Source organism: Schistocerca gregaria, chromosome 11 (assembly GCF_023897955.1).
Source record: "Schistocerca gregaria isolate iqSchGreg1 chromosome 11, iqSchGreg1.2, whole genome shotgun sequence".
Classification (NCBI taxonomy): domain Eukaryota; kingdom Metazoa; phylum Arthropoda; class Insecta; order Orthoptera; family Acrididae; genus Schistocerca; species Schistocerca gregaria.
Window position 1 is genome coordinate 6,209,666 of NC_064930.1, and position 15,093 is coordinate 6,224,758.

The 15,093-nt window shown below is 49.6% G+C and overlaps 2 non-coding genes across 2 annotated transcripts; both read right to left on the reverse strand.

The window, feature by feature from the left end:
• Window positions 1-9,177: 9,177 nt before the first annotated feature.
• Window positions 9,178-9,251, reverse strand: Trnas-aga (transfer RNA serine (anticodon AGA)). Its single transcript has one exon. It is a non-coding gene; the product is annotated as a tRNA-Ser (tRNA).
• Window positions 9,252-12,302: 3,051 nt separating this feature from the next.
• Trnaa-agc (transfer RNA alanine (anticodon AGC)) lies at window positions 12,303-12,376 on the reverse strand. Its single transcript has one exon. It is a non-coding gene; the product is annotated as a tRNA-Ala (tRNA).
• Window positions 12,377-15,093: the final 2,717 nt, after the last annotated feature.

The following is a 15,093-nucleotide window of genomic DNA, read 5'->3' on the forward strand; positions in this document are numbered from 1 at the left end:
GAATCGTAGTCGGCCACAATGAGAGTGGCACGCATAACGTCGAAAATAGAGTTCGGACACCGCTCTGATTAAGACGAACGTGTTGTCCACTCTCTAGACTTCAATGACGTTATGCCGTGATACCTAAGACAGATTTGCACTCGATAACACCTCGATAACAGCCGGTCCCCACACTTACATCTGGCTCTCCTGATGACAGTATACATCATATCAGTCTGTGACGCTGGTTTTGCAACTTCTTGCGTGCCTTTATGTTCGCCGCGACCAACACTTACCATGCACTGACCACGAAACATGGAGGAGCCGGGGATTGAACCCGAGACCTTTCACACGCTAAGCGTACGATCTGCCAACTGAGCTACGGCTGCACACACGACCAAGCCTGGCTATTCTCCATTCTTTGCGACTCTGATGTGCACGGGCACGATGGTTGGTTGGTTTGTAGCGGCGAACGTACCAGAGTACAAAGGCGCGGACACGTTCATATACACAAGAGTTCCAAGTAGTTCCGATGCTCCGGTATTACGAATGCAAATTCCGTCTGTTTTTAACGTCTTAAATTGAAAGGGCGCTCACAAATTGGTCCATTTCACTCCTTGTCGACAATCACACAGCACCTGAGGTAACAAGCACGTCTCGAGCCCCATTGTGCTCTCCATTGTTCATGCCAACTCAGTGCCTCTCTCTTTGCTACTGTGTAAAACACTTGTCGTCCAACTGCGAAACACTGGGACACGTCTTCATTGCACTGATATACTACGAAACGCTGCCCAAACTTGGCAATCACCCCTGCAGCCGACTTTTCCGACTTTACACGAAGCTCACGCTAGTGACAGCCTTATTTATAGTTCGACGTCGCGCCAAAGCGAATGAGCACATTTCGCCTACGGCTTAGGCCGCTCTCCTAGTGTGGCTGCTCTGTGTCTGCAGGCAACGAGGGGCTGCAAGCTTCCTGTGTTCGCACCTATATCACCTGTGCTTGCTTGTCAGAGACAGACTATCGCAAAACATACAACTCACTCCATGAATTGATTGCTACGGCATCTGTTATCAGCAGTCACAACCAGCAACACCAGTAGCAGCCGACTGCACGCAAAGAATGGGAACGTGCAGTGGGATTTACGTGAACTCGGCGCAAGGCAGATCTTTCCGACGTAGGCTTGAGAATCTTATGGGAACATTTGTACTGTTTCTTAATTAAGTGTAGGTGTGGGAGGAGGGTGCTTCCTGCGCACGAATAAAAGCACGCTTGACAATTGTGGTTGCTAATCGTTCGCTTGTATCTGCCTAGACACCTCTGCTGGTTGGGAATTATTCCACTTGCATGGCAAGGTGCGCTTGTAGGTGTGTTAAAAATTCTGGAGGCGCTGAGTATCGATCTCAGTACCTCTCGCACGCTAAGCGAGCGCTCTACCATCTGAGCTACGCCCACCCCCCCCGTTGACTAATAGTGCTACATACAGCCATATCAACGTCACAGACCCTTGCACTCCCATTATTCCGCAGACAAACGACACTTTCTATGTATCAGTGAGGGTGTCTTTCAGGTTTCGTGCATTCTGTATCGAATCGTAGTTGGCCACAATGAAAGTGGCACGCATAACGTCGAAAATAGAGTTCGGACACCGCTCTGATTAAGACGAACGTGTTGTCCACTCTCTAGACTTCAATGACGTTATGCCGTGATACCTAAGACAGATTTGCACTCGATAACACCTCGATAACAGCCGGTCCCCACACTTACATCTGGCTCTCCTGATGACAGTATACATCATATCAGTCTGTGACGCTGGTTTTGCAACTTCTTGCGTGCCTTTATGTTCGCCGCGACCAACACTTACCATGCACTGACCACGAAACATGGAGGAGCCGGGGATTGAACCCGAGACCTTTCACACGCTAAGCGTACGATCTGCCAACTGAGCTACGGCTGCACACACGACCAAGCCTGGCTATTCTCCATTCTTTGCGACTCTGATGTGCACGGGCACGATGGTTGGTTGGTTTGTAGCGGCGAACGTACCAGAGTACAAAGGCGCGGACACGTTCATATACACAAGAGTTCCAAGTAGTTCCGATGCTCTGGTATTACGAATGCAAATTCCGTCTGTTTTTAACGTCTTAAATTGAAAGGGCGGTCACAAATTGGTCCATTTCACTCCTTGTCGACAATCACACAGCACCTGAGGTAACAAGCACGTCTCGAGCCCCATTGTGCTCTCCATTGTTCATGCCAACTCAGTGCCTCTCTCTTTGCTACTGTGTAAAACTCTTGTCGTCCAACTGCGAAACACTGGGACACGTCTTCATTGCACTGATATACTACGAAACGCTGCCCAAACTTGGCAATCACCCCTGCAGCCGACTTTTCCGACTTTACACGACGCTCACGCTAGTGACAGCCTTATTTATAGTTCGACGTCGCGCCAAAGCGAATGAGCACATTTCGCCTACGGCTTAGGCCGCTCTCCTAGTGTGGCTGCTCTGTGTCTGCAGGCAACGAGGGGCTGCAAGCTTCCTGTGTTCGCACCTATATCACCTGTGCTTGCTTGTCAGAGACAGACTATCGCAAAACATACAACTCACTCCATGAATTGATTGCTACGGCATCTGTTATCAGCAGTCACAACCACCAACACCAGTAGCAGCCGACTGCACGCAAAGAATGGGAACGTGCAGTGGGATTTACGTGAACTCGGCGCAAGGCAGATCTTTCCGACGTAGGCTTGAGAATCTTATGGGAACATTTGTACTGTTTCTTAATTAAGTGTAGGTGTGGGAGGAGGGTGCTTCCTGCGCACGAATAAAAGCACGCTTGACAATTGTGGTTGCTAATCGTTCGCTTGTATCTGCCTAGACACCTCTGCTGGTTGGGAATTATTCCACTTGCATGGCAAGGTGCGCTTGTAGGTGTGTTAAAAATTCTGGAGGCGCTGAGTATCGATCCCAGTACCTCTCGCACGCTAAGCGAGCGCTCTACCATCTGAGCTACGCCCACCCCCCCGTTGACTAATAGTGCTACATACAGCCATATCAACGTCACAGACCCTTGCACTCCCATTATTCCGCAGACAAACGACACTTTCTATGTATCAGTGAGGGTGTCTTTCAGGTTTCGTGCATTCTGTATCGAATCGTAGTCGGCCACAATGAAAGTGGCACGCATAACGTCGAAAATAGAGTTCGGACACCGCTCTGAGTAAGACGAACGTGTTGTCCACTCTCTAGACTTCAATGACGTTATGCCGTGATACCTAAGACAGATCTGCACTCGATGACACCTCGATAACAGCCAGTCCCCACACTTACATCTGGCTCTCCTGATGACAGTATACATCATATCAGTCTGTGACGCTGGTTTTGCAACTTCTTGCGTGCCTTTATGTTCGCCGCGACCAACACTTACCATGCACTGACCACAAAACGTGGAGGAGCCGGGGATTGAACCCGAGACCTTCCACACGCTAAGCGAACGATCTGCCAACTGAGCTACGGCTGCACACACGACCAAGCCTGGCTATTCTCCATTCTTTGCGACTCTGATGTGCACGGGCACGATGGTTGGTTGGTTTGTAGCGGCGAAGGTACCAGAGTACAAAGGCGCGGACACGTTCATATACACAAGAGTTCCAAGTAGTTCCGATGCTCTGGTATTACGAATGCAAATTCCGTCTGTTTTTAACATCTTAAATTGAAAGGGCGGTCACAAATTGGTCCATTTCACTCCTTGTCGACAATCACACAGCACCTGAGGTAACAAGCACATCTCGAGCCCCATTGTGCTCTCCATTGTTCATGCCAACTCAGTGCCTCGCTCTTTGCTACTGTGTAAAACTCTTGTCGTCCAACTGCGAAACACTGGGACACGTCTTCATTGCACTGATATACTACGAAACGCTGCCCAAACTTGGCACCCACCCCTGCAGCCGACTTTACACGACGCTCACGCAACGCTCACGCTAGTGACAGCCTTATTTATAGTTCGACGTCGCGCCAAAGCGAATGAGCACATTTCGCCTACGGCTTAGGCCGCTCTCCTAGTGTGGCTGCTCTGTGTCTGCAGGCAACGAGGGGCTGCAAGCTTCCTGTGTTCGCACCTATATCACCTGTGCTTGCTTGTCAGAGACAGACCATCGCAAAACATACAACTCACTCCATGAATTGATTGCTACGGCATCTGTTATCAGCAGTCACAACCAGCAACACCAGTAGCAGCCGACTGCACGCAAAGAATGGGAACGTGCAGTGGGATTTACGTGAACTCGGCGCAAGGCAGATCTTTCCGACGTAGGCTTGAGAATCTTATGGGAACATTTGTACTGTTTCTAAATTAAGAGTAGGTGTGGGAGGAGGGTGCTTCCTGCGCACGGATAAAAGCACGCTTGCCAATTGTGGATGCTAATCGTTCGCTTGTATCTGCCTAGACACCTCTGCTGGTTGGGAATTATTCCACTTGCATGGCAAGGTGCGCTTGTAGGTGTGTTAAAAATTCTGGAGGCGCTGGGTATCGATCCCAGTACCTCTCGCACTCTAAGTGAGCGCTCTACCATCTGAGCTACGCCCACCCCCCTGTTGAATAATAGTGCTACATACAGCCATATCAACGTCACAGACCCTTGCACTCCCATTATTCCGCAGACAAACGACACTTTCTATGTATCAGTGAGGGTGTCTTTCAGGTTTCGTGCATTCTGTATCGAATCGTAGTTGGCCACAATGAAAGTGGCACGCATAACGTCGAAAATAGAGTTCGGACACCGCTCTGAGTAAGACGAACGTGTAGTCCACTCTCTAGACTTCAATGACGTTATGCCGTGATACCTAAGACAGATCTGCACTCGATGACACCTCGATAACAGCCGGTCCCCACACTTACATCTGGCTCTCCTGATGACAGTATACATCATATCAGTCTGTGACGCTGGTTTTGCAACTTCTTGCGTGCCTTTATGTTCGCCGCGACCAACACTTACCATGCACTGACCACAAAACATGGAGCAGCCGGGGATTGAACCCGAGACCTTTCACACGCTAAGCGAACGATCTGCCAACTGAGCTACGGCTGCACACACGACCAAGCCTGGCTATTCTCCATTCTTTGCGACTCTGTTGTGCACGGGCACGATGGTTGGTTGGTTTGTAGCGGCGAAGGTACCAGAGTACAAAGGCGCGGACACGTTCATATACACAAGAGTTCCAAGTAGTTCCGATGCTCTGGTATTACGAATGCAAATTCCGTCTGTTTTTAACGTCTTAAATTGAAAGGGCGTTCACAAATTGGTCCATTTCACTCCTTGTCGACAATCACACAGCACCTGAGGTAACAAGCACATCTCGAGCCCCATTGTGCTCTCCATTGTTCATGCCAACTCAGTGCCCCGCTCTTTGCTACTGTGTAAAACTCTTGTCGGCCAACTGCGAAACACTGGGACACGTCTTCATTGCACTGATATACTACGAAACGCTGCCCAAACTTGGCAATCACCCCTGCAGCCGACTTTTCCGACTTTACACGACGCTCACGCTAGTGACAGCCTTATTTATAGTTCGACGTCGCACCAAAGCGAATGAGCACATTTCGCCTACGGCTTAAGCCGCTCTCCTAGTATGGCTGCTCTGTGTCTGCAGGCAACGAGGGGCTGCAAGCTTCCTGTGTTCGCACCTATATCACATGTGCTTGCTTGTCAGAGACAGACTATCGCAAAACATACAACTCACTCCATGAATTGATTGCTACGGCATCTGTTATCAGCAGTCACAACCAGCAACACCAGTAGCAGCCGACTGCACGCAAAGAATGGGAACGTGCAGTGGGATTTACGTGAACTCGGCGCAAGGCAGATCTTTCCGACGTAGGCTTGAGAATCTTATGGGAACATTTGTACTGTTTCTAAATTAAGAGTAGGTGTGGGAGGAGGGTGCTTCCTGCGCACGGATAAAAGCACGCTTGCCAATTGTGGATGCTAATCGTTCGCTTGTATCTGCCTAGACACCTCTGCTGGTTGGGAATTATTCCACTTGCATGGCAAGGTGCGCTTGTAGGTGTGTTAAAAATTCTGGAGGCGCTGGGTATCGATTCCAGTACCTCTCGCACTCTAAGCGAGCGCTCTACCATCTGAGCTACGCCCACCCCCCTGTTGAATAATAGTGCTACATACAGCCATATCAACGTCACAGACCCTTGCACTCCCATTATTCCGCAGACAAACGACACTTTCTATGTATCAGTGAGGGTGTCTTTCAGGTTTCGTGCATTCTGTATCGAATCGTAGTTGGCCACAATGAAAGTGGCACGCATAACGTCGAAAATAGAGTTCGGACACCGCTCTGAGTAAGACGAACGTGTAGTCCACTCTCTAGACTTCAATGACGTTATGCCGTGATACCTAAGACAGATCTGCACTCGATGACACCTCGATAACAGCCGGTCCCCACACTTACATCTGGCTCTCCTGATGACAGTATACATCATATCAGTCTGTGACGCTGGTTTTGCAACTTCTTGCGTGCCTTTATGTTCGCCGCGACCAACACTTACCATGCACTGACCACAAAACATGGAGAAGCCGGGGATTGAACCCGAGACCTTTCACACGCTAAGCGAACGATCTGCCAACTGAGCTACGGCTGCACACACGACCAAGCCTGGCTATTCTCCATTGTTTGCGAGTGTGATGTGCACGGGCACGATGGTTGGTTGGTTTGTAGCGGCGAAGGTACCAGAGTACAAAGGCGCGGACACGTTCATATACACAAGAGTTCCAAGTAGTTCCGATGCTCTGGTATTACGAATGCAAATTCCGTCTGTTTTTAACGTCTTAAATTGAAAGGGCGTTCACAAATTGGTCCATTTCACTCCTTGTCCACAATCACACAGCACCTGAGGTAACAAGCACATCTCGAGCCCCATTGTGCTCTCCATTGTTCATGCCAACTCAGTGCCCCGCTCTTTGCTACTGTGTAAAACTCTTGTCGGCCAACTGCGAAACACTGGGACACGTCTTCGTTGCACTGATATACTACGAAACGCTGCCCAAACTTGGCAATCACCCCTGCAGCCGACTTTACACGACGCTCACGCTAGTGACAGCCTTATTTATAGTTCGACGTCGCACCAAAGCGAATGAGCACATTTCGCCTACGGCTTAAGCCGCTCTCCTAGTATGGCTGCTCTGTGTCTGCAGGCAACGAGGGGCTGCAAGCTTCCTGTGTTCGCACCTATATCACATGTGCTTGCTTGTCAGAGACAGACTATCGCAAAACATACAACTCACTCCATGAATTGATTGCTACGGCATCTGTTATCAGCAGTCACAACCAGCAACACCAGTAGCAGCCGACTGCACGCAAAGAATGGGAACGTGCGGTGGGATTTACGTGAACTCGGCGCAAGGCAGATCTTTCCGACGTAGGCTTGAGAATCTTATGGGAACATTTGTACTGTTTCTAAATTAAGTGTAGGTGTGGGAGGAGGGTGCTTCCTGCGCACTGATAAAAGCACGCTTGACAATTGTGGATGCTAATCGTTCGCTTGTATCTGCCTAGACACCTCTGCTGGTTGGGAATTATTCCACTTGCATGGCAAGGTGCGCTTGTAGGTGTGTTAAAAATTCTGGAGGCGCTGGGTATCGATCCCAGTACCTCTCTCACGCTAAGCGAGCGCTCTACCATCTGAGCTACGCCCACCCCCCCGTTGACTAATAGTGCTACATACAGCCATATCAACGTCACAGACCCTTGCACTCCCATTATTCCGCAGACAAACGACACTTTCTATGTATCAGTGAGGATGTCTTTCAGGTTTCGTGCATTCTGTATCGAATCGTAGTTGGCCACAATGAAAGTGGCACGCATAACGTCGAAAATAGAGTTCGGACACCGCTCTGAGTAAGACGAACGTGTTGTCCACTCTCTAGACTTTAATGACGTTATGCCGTGATACCTAAGACAGATCTGCACTCGATGACACCTCGATAACAGCCGGTCCCCACACTTACATCTGGCTCTCCTGATGACAGTATACATCATATCAGTCTGTGACGCTGGTTTTGCAACTTCTTGCGTGCCTTTATGTTCGCCGCGACCAACACTTACCATGCACTGACCACAAAACATGGAGGAGCCGGGGATTGAACCCGAGACCTTTCACACGCTAAGCGAACGATCTGCCAACTGATCTACGGCTGCACACACGACAAGCCTAGCTAATCTCCATTCTTTGCGACTCTGATGTACACGGGCACGATGGTTGGTTGGTTTGTAGCGGCGAACGTACCAGAGTACAAAGGCGCGGACACGTTCATATACACAAGAGTTCCAAGTAGTTCCGATGCCTTGGTATTACGAATGCAAATTCCGTCTGTTTTTAACGTCTTAAATTGAAAGGGCGGTCACAAATTGGTCCATTTCACTCCTTGTCGACAATCACACAGCACCTGAGGTAACAAGCACATCTCGAGCCCCATTGTGCTCTCCATTGTTCATGCCAACTCAGTGCCTCGCTCTTTGCTACTGTGTAAAACTCTTGTCGTCCAACTGCGAAACACTGGGACACGTCTTCATTGCACTGATATACTACGAAACGCTGCCCAAACTTGGCAATCACCCCTGCAGCCGACTTTTCCTACTTTACACGACGCTCACGCTAGTGACAGCCTTATTTATAGTTCGACGTCGCGCCAAAGCGAATGAGCACATTTCGCTTACGGCTTAGGCCGCTCTCCTAGTGTGGCTGCTCTGTGTCTGCAGGCAACGAGGGGCTGCAAGCTTCCTGTGTTCGCACCTATATCACCTGTGCTTGCTTGTCAGAGACAGACTATCGCAAAACATACAACTCACTCCATGAATTGATTGCTACGGCATCTGTTATCAGCAGTCACAACCAGCAACACCAGTAGCAGCCGACTGCACGCAAAGAATGGGAACGTGCAGTGGGATTTACGTGAACTCGGCGCAAGGCAGTTCTTTCCGACGTAGGCTTGAGAATCTTATGGGAACATTTGTACTGTTTCTAAATTAAGAGTAGGTGTGGGAGGATGGTGCTTCCTGCGCACGGATAAAAGCACGCTTGACAATTGTGGATGCTAATCGTTCGCTTGTATCTGCCTAGACACCTCTGCTGGTTGGGAATTATTCCACTTGCATGGCAAGGTGCGCTTGTAGGTGTGTTAAAAATTCTGGAGGCGCTGGGTATCGATCCCAGTACCTCTCGCACTCTAAGCGAACGCTCTACCATCTGAGCTACGCCCACCCCCCCGTTGACCAATAGTGCTACATACAGCCATATCAACGTCACAGACCCTTGCACTCCCATTATTCCGCAGACAAACGACACTTTCTATGTATCAGTGAGGGTGTCTTTTAGGTTTCGTGCATTCTGTATCGAATCGTAGTTGGCCACAATGAAAGTGGCACGCATAACGTCGAAAATAGAGTTCGGACACCGCTCTGAGTAAGACGAACGTGTTGTCCACTCTCTAGACTTCAATGACGTTATGCCGTGATACCTAAGACAGATCTGCACTCGATGACACCTCGGTAACAGCCGGTCCCCACACTTACATCTGGCTCTCCTGATGACAGTATACATCATATCAGTCTGTGACGCTGGTTTTGCAACTTCTTGCGTGCCTTTATGTTCGCCGCGACCAACACTTACCATGCACTGACCACAAAACATGGAAGAGCCGGGGATTGAACCCGAGACCTTTCACACGCTAAGCGAACGATCTGCCAACTGAGCTACGGCTGCACACACGACCAAGCCTGGCTATTCTCCATTCTTTGCGACTCTGATGTGCACGGGCACGATGGTTGGTTGGTTTGTAGCGGCGAACGTACCAGAGTACAAAGGCGCGGACACGTTCATATACACAAGAGTTCCAAGTAGTTTCGATGCTCTGGTATTACGAATGCAAATTCCGTCTGTTTTGAATTGAAAGGGCGGTCACAAATTGGTCCTTTTCACTCCTTGTCGACAATCATACAGCACCTGAGGTAACAAGCACATCTCGAGCCCCATTGTGCTCTCCATTGTTCATGCCAACTCAGTGCCTCGCTCTTTGCTACTGTGTAAAACTCTTGTCGTCCACCTGCGAAACACTGGGACACGTCTTCATTGCACTGATATACTACGAAACGCTGCCCAAACTTGGCAATCACCCCTGCAGCCGACTTTACACGACGCTCACGCAACGCTCACGCTAGTGACAGCCATATTTATAGTTCGAGGTCGCGCCAAAGCGAATGAGCACATTTCGCCTACGGCTTAGGCCGCTCTCCTAGTGTGGCTGCTCTGTGTCTGCAGGCAACGAGGGGCTGCAAGCTTCCTGTGTTCGCACCTATATCACCTGTGCTTGCTTGTCAGAGACAGACTATCGCAAAACATACAACTCACTCCATGAATTGATTGCTACGGCATCTGTTATCAGCAGTCACAACCAGCAACACCAGTAGCAGCCGACTGCACGCAAAGAATGGGAACGTGCAGTGGGATTTACGTGAACTCGGCGCAAGGCAGATCTTTCCGACGTAGGCTTGAGAATCTTATGGGAACATTTGTACTGTTTCTAAATTAAGTGTAGGTGTTGGAGGAGGGTGCTTCCTGCGCACGAATAGAAGCACGCTTGACAATTGTGGTTGCTAATCGTTCGCTTGTATCTGCCTAGACACCTCTGCTGGTTGGGAATTATTCCACTTGCATGGCAAGGTGCGCTTGTAGGTGTGTTAAAAATTCTGGAGGCGCTGGGTATCGATCCCAGTACCTCTCGCACGCTAAGTGAGCGCTTTACCATCTGAGCTACGCCCACCCGCCCGTTGACTAATAGTGCTACATACAGCCATATCAACGTCACAGACCCTTGCACTCCCATTATTCCGCAGACAAACGACACTTTGTATGTATCAGTGAGGGTGTCTTTCAGGTTTCGTGCATTCTGTATCGAATCGTACTTGGCCACAATGAAAGTGGCACGCATAACGTCGAAAATAGAGTTCGGACACCGCTCTGAGTAAGACGAACGTGTTGTCCACTCTCTAGACTTCAATGACGTTATGCCGTGATACCTAAGACAGATCTGCACTCGATGACACCTCGATAACAGCCGGTCCCCACACTTACATCTGGCTCTCCTGATGACACTATACATCATATCAGTCTGTGACACTGGTTTTGCAACTTCTTGCGTGCCTTTATGTTCGCCGCGACCAACACTTACCATGCACTGACCAAAACACATGGAGGAGCCGGGGATTGAACCCGAGACCTTTCACACGCTAAGCGAACGATCTGCCAACTGAGCTACGGCTGCACACAAGACCAAGCCTGGCTATTCTCCATTCTTTGCGACTCTGATGTGCACGGGCACGATGGTTGGTTGGTTTGTAGCGGCGAAGGTACCAGAGTACAAAGGCGCGGACACGTTCATATACACAAGAGTTCCAAGTAGTTCCGATGCCTTGGTATTACGAATGCAAATTCCGTCTGTTTTTAACGTCTTAAATTGAAAGGGCGGTCACAAATTGGTCCATTTCACTCCTTGTCGACAATCACACAGCACCTGAGGTAACAAGCACATCTCGAGCCCCATTGTGCTCTCCATTGTTCATGCCAACTCAGTGCCTCGCTCTTTGCTACTGTGTAAAACTCTTGTCGTCCAACTGCGAAACACTGGGACACGTCTTCATTGCACTGATATACTACGAAACGCTGCCCAAACTTGGCAATCACCCCTGCAGCCGACTTTACACGACGCTCACGCAACGCTCACGCTAGTGACAGCCTTATTTATAGTTCGACGTCGCGCCAAAGCGAATGAGCACATTTCGCCTACGGCTTAGGCCGCTCTCCTAGTGTGGCTGCTCTGTGTCTGCAGGCAACGAGGGGCTGCAAGCTTCCTGTGTTCGCACCTATATCACCTGTGCCTGCTTGTCAGAGACAGACTATCGCAAAACATACAACTCACTCCATGAATTGATTGCTACGGCATCTGTTATCAGCAGTCACAACCAGCAACACCAGTAGCAGCCGACTGCACGCAAAGAATGGGAACGTGCAGTGGGATTTACGTGAACTCGGCGCAAGACAGATCTTTCCGACGTAGGCTTGAGAATCTTATGGGAACATTTGTACTGTTTCTAAATTAAGTGTAGGTGTGGGAGGAGGGTGCTTCCTGCGCACGAATAAAAGCACGCTTGACAATTGTCGATGCTAATCGTTCGCTTGTATCTGCCTAGACACCTCTGCTGGTTGGGAATTATTCCACTTGCATGGCAAGGTGCGCTTGTAGGTGTGTTAAAAATTCTGGAGGCGCTGGGTATCGATCCCAGTACCTCTCGCACGCTAAGCGAGCGCTCTACCATCTGAGCTACGCCCACCCCCCCGTTGACTAATAGTGCTACATACAGCCATATCAACGTCACAGACCCTTGCACTCCCATTATTCCGCAGACAAACGACACTTTCTATGTATCAGTGAGGGTGTCTTTCAGGTTTCGTGCATTCTGTATCGAATCGTAGTTGGCCACAATGAAAGTGGCACGCATAACGTCGAAAATAGAGTTCGGACACCGCTCTGAGTAAGACGAACGTGTTGTCCACTCTCTAGACTTCAATGACGTTATGCCGTGATACCTAAGACAGATCTGCACTCGATGACACCTCGATAACAGCCGGTCCCCACACTTACATCTGGCTCTCCTGATGACAGTATACATCATATCAGTCTGTGACGCTGGTTTTGCAACTTCTTGCGTGCCTTTATGTTCGCCGCGAACAACACTTACCATGCACTGACCATAGAACATGGAGGTGCCGGGAATTGAACCCGAGACCTTTCACACGCTAAGCGAACGATCTGCCAACTGAGCTACGGCTGCACACACGACCAAGCCTGGCTATTCTCCATTCTTTGCGACTCTGATGTGCACGGGCACGATGGTTGGTTGGTTTGTAGCGGCGAAGGTACCAGAGTACAAAGGCGCGGACACGTTCATATACACAAGAGTTCCAAGTAGTTCCTATGCTCTGGTATTACGAATGCAAATTCCGTCTGTTTTTAACGTCTTAAATTGAAAGGGCGGTCACAAATTGGTCCATTTCACTCCTTGTCGACAATCACACAGCACCTGAGGTAACTAGCACATCTCGAGCCCCATTGTGCTCTCCATTGTTCATGCCAACTCAGTGCCTCGCTCTTTGCTACTGTGTAAAACTCTTGTCGTCCAACTGCGAAACACTGGGACACGTCTTCATTGCACTGATATACTACGAAACGCTGCGCAAACTTGGCAATCACCCCTGCAGCCGACTTTTCCTACTTTACACGACGCTCACGCTAGTGACAGCCTTATTTATAGTTCGACGTCGCGCCAAAGCGAATGAGCACATTTCGCCTACGGCTTAGGCCGCTCTCCTAGTGTGGCTGCTCTGTGTCTGCAGGCAACGAGGGGCTGCAAGCTTCCTGTGTTCGCACCTATATCACCTGTGCTTGCTTGTCAGAGACAGACTATCGCAAAACATACAACTCACTCCATGAATTGATTGCTACGGCATCTGTTATCAGCAGTCACAACCAGCAACACCAGTAGCAGCCGACTGCACGCAAAGAATGGGAACGTGCAGTGGGATTTACGTGAACTCGGCGCAAGGCAGATCTTTCCGACGTAGGCTTGAGAATCTTATGGGAACATTTGTACTGTTTCTAAATTAAGAGTAGGTGTGGGAGGAGGGTGCTTCCTGCGCACGGTTAAAAGTACGCTTGCCAATTGTGGATGCTAATCGTTCGCTTGTATCTGCCTAGACACCTCCGCTGGTTGGGAATTATTCCACTTGCATGGCAAGGTGCGCTTGTAGGTGTGTTAAAAATTCTGGAGGCGCTGGGTATCGATCCCAGTACCTCTCGCACGCTAAGCGAGCGCTCTACCATGTGAGCTACGCCCACCCCCCCGTTGACTAATAGTGCTACATACAGCCATATCAACGTCACAGACCCTTGCACTCCCATTATTCCGCAGACAAACGACACTTTGTATGTATCAGTGAGGGTGTCTTTCAGGTTTCGTGCATTCTGTATCGAATCGTAGTTGGCCACAATGAAAGTGGCACGCATAACGTCGAAAATAGAGTTCGGACACCGCTCTGAGTAAGACGAACGTGTTGTCCACTCTCTAGACTTCAATGACGTTATGCCGTGATACCTAAGACAGATCTGCACTCGATAACACCTCGATAACAGCCGGTCCCCACACTTACATCTGGCTCTCCTGATGACAGTATACATCATATCAGTCTGTGACGCTGGTTTTGCAACTTCTTGCGTGCCTTTATGTTCGCCGCGACCAACACTTACCATGCACTGACCACAAAACATGGAGGAGCCGGGGATTGAACCCGAGACCTTTCACACGCTAAGCGAACGATCTGCCAACTGAGCTACGGCTGCACACACGACCAAGCCTGGCTATTCTCCATTCTTTGCGACTCTGTTGTGCACGGGCACGATGGTTGGTTGGTTTGTAGCGGCGAACGTACCAGAGTACAAAGGCGCGGACACGTTCATATACACAAGAGTTCCAAGTAGTTCCGATGCTCTGGTATTACGAATGCAAATTCCGTCTGTTTTTAACGTCTTAAATTGAAAGGGCGGTCACAAATTGGTCCATTTCACTCCTTGTCGACAATCACACAGCACCTGAGGTAACAAGCACATCTCGAGCCCCATTGTGCTCTCCATTGTTCATGCCAACTCAGTGCCTCGCTCTTTGCTACTGTGTAAAACTCTTGTCGTCCAACTGCGAAACACTGGGACACGTCTTCATTGCACTGATATACTACGAAACGCTGCCCAAACTTGGCAATCACCCCTGCAGCCGACTTTTCCGACTTTCCACGACGCTCACGCTAGTGACAGCCTTATTTATAGTTCGACGTCGCGCCAAAGCGAATGAGCACATTTCGCCTACGGCTTAGGCCGCTCTCCTAGTGTGGCTGCTCTGTGTCTGCAGGCAACGAGGGGCTGCAAGCTTCCTGTGTTCGCACCTATATCACCTGTGCTTGCTTGTCAGAGACAGACTATCGCAAAACATACAACTCAC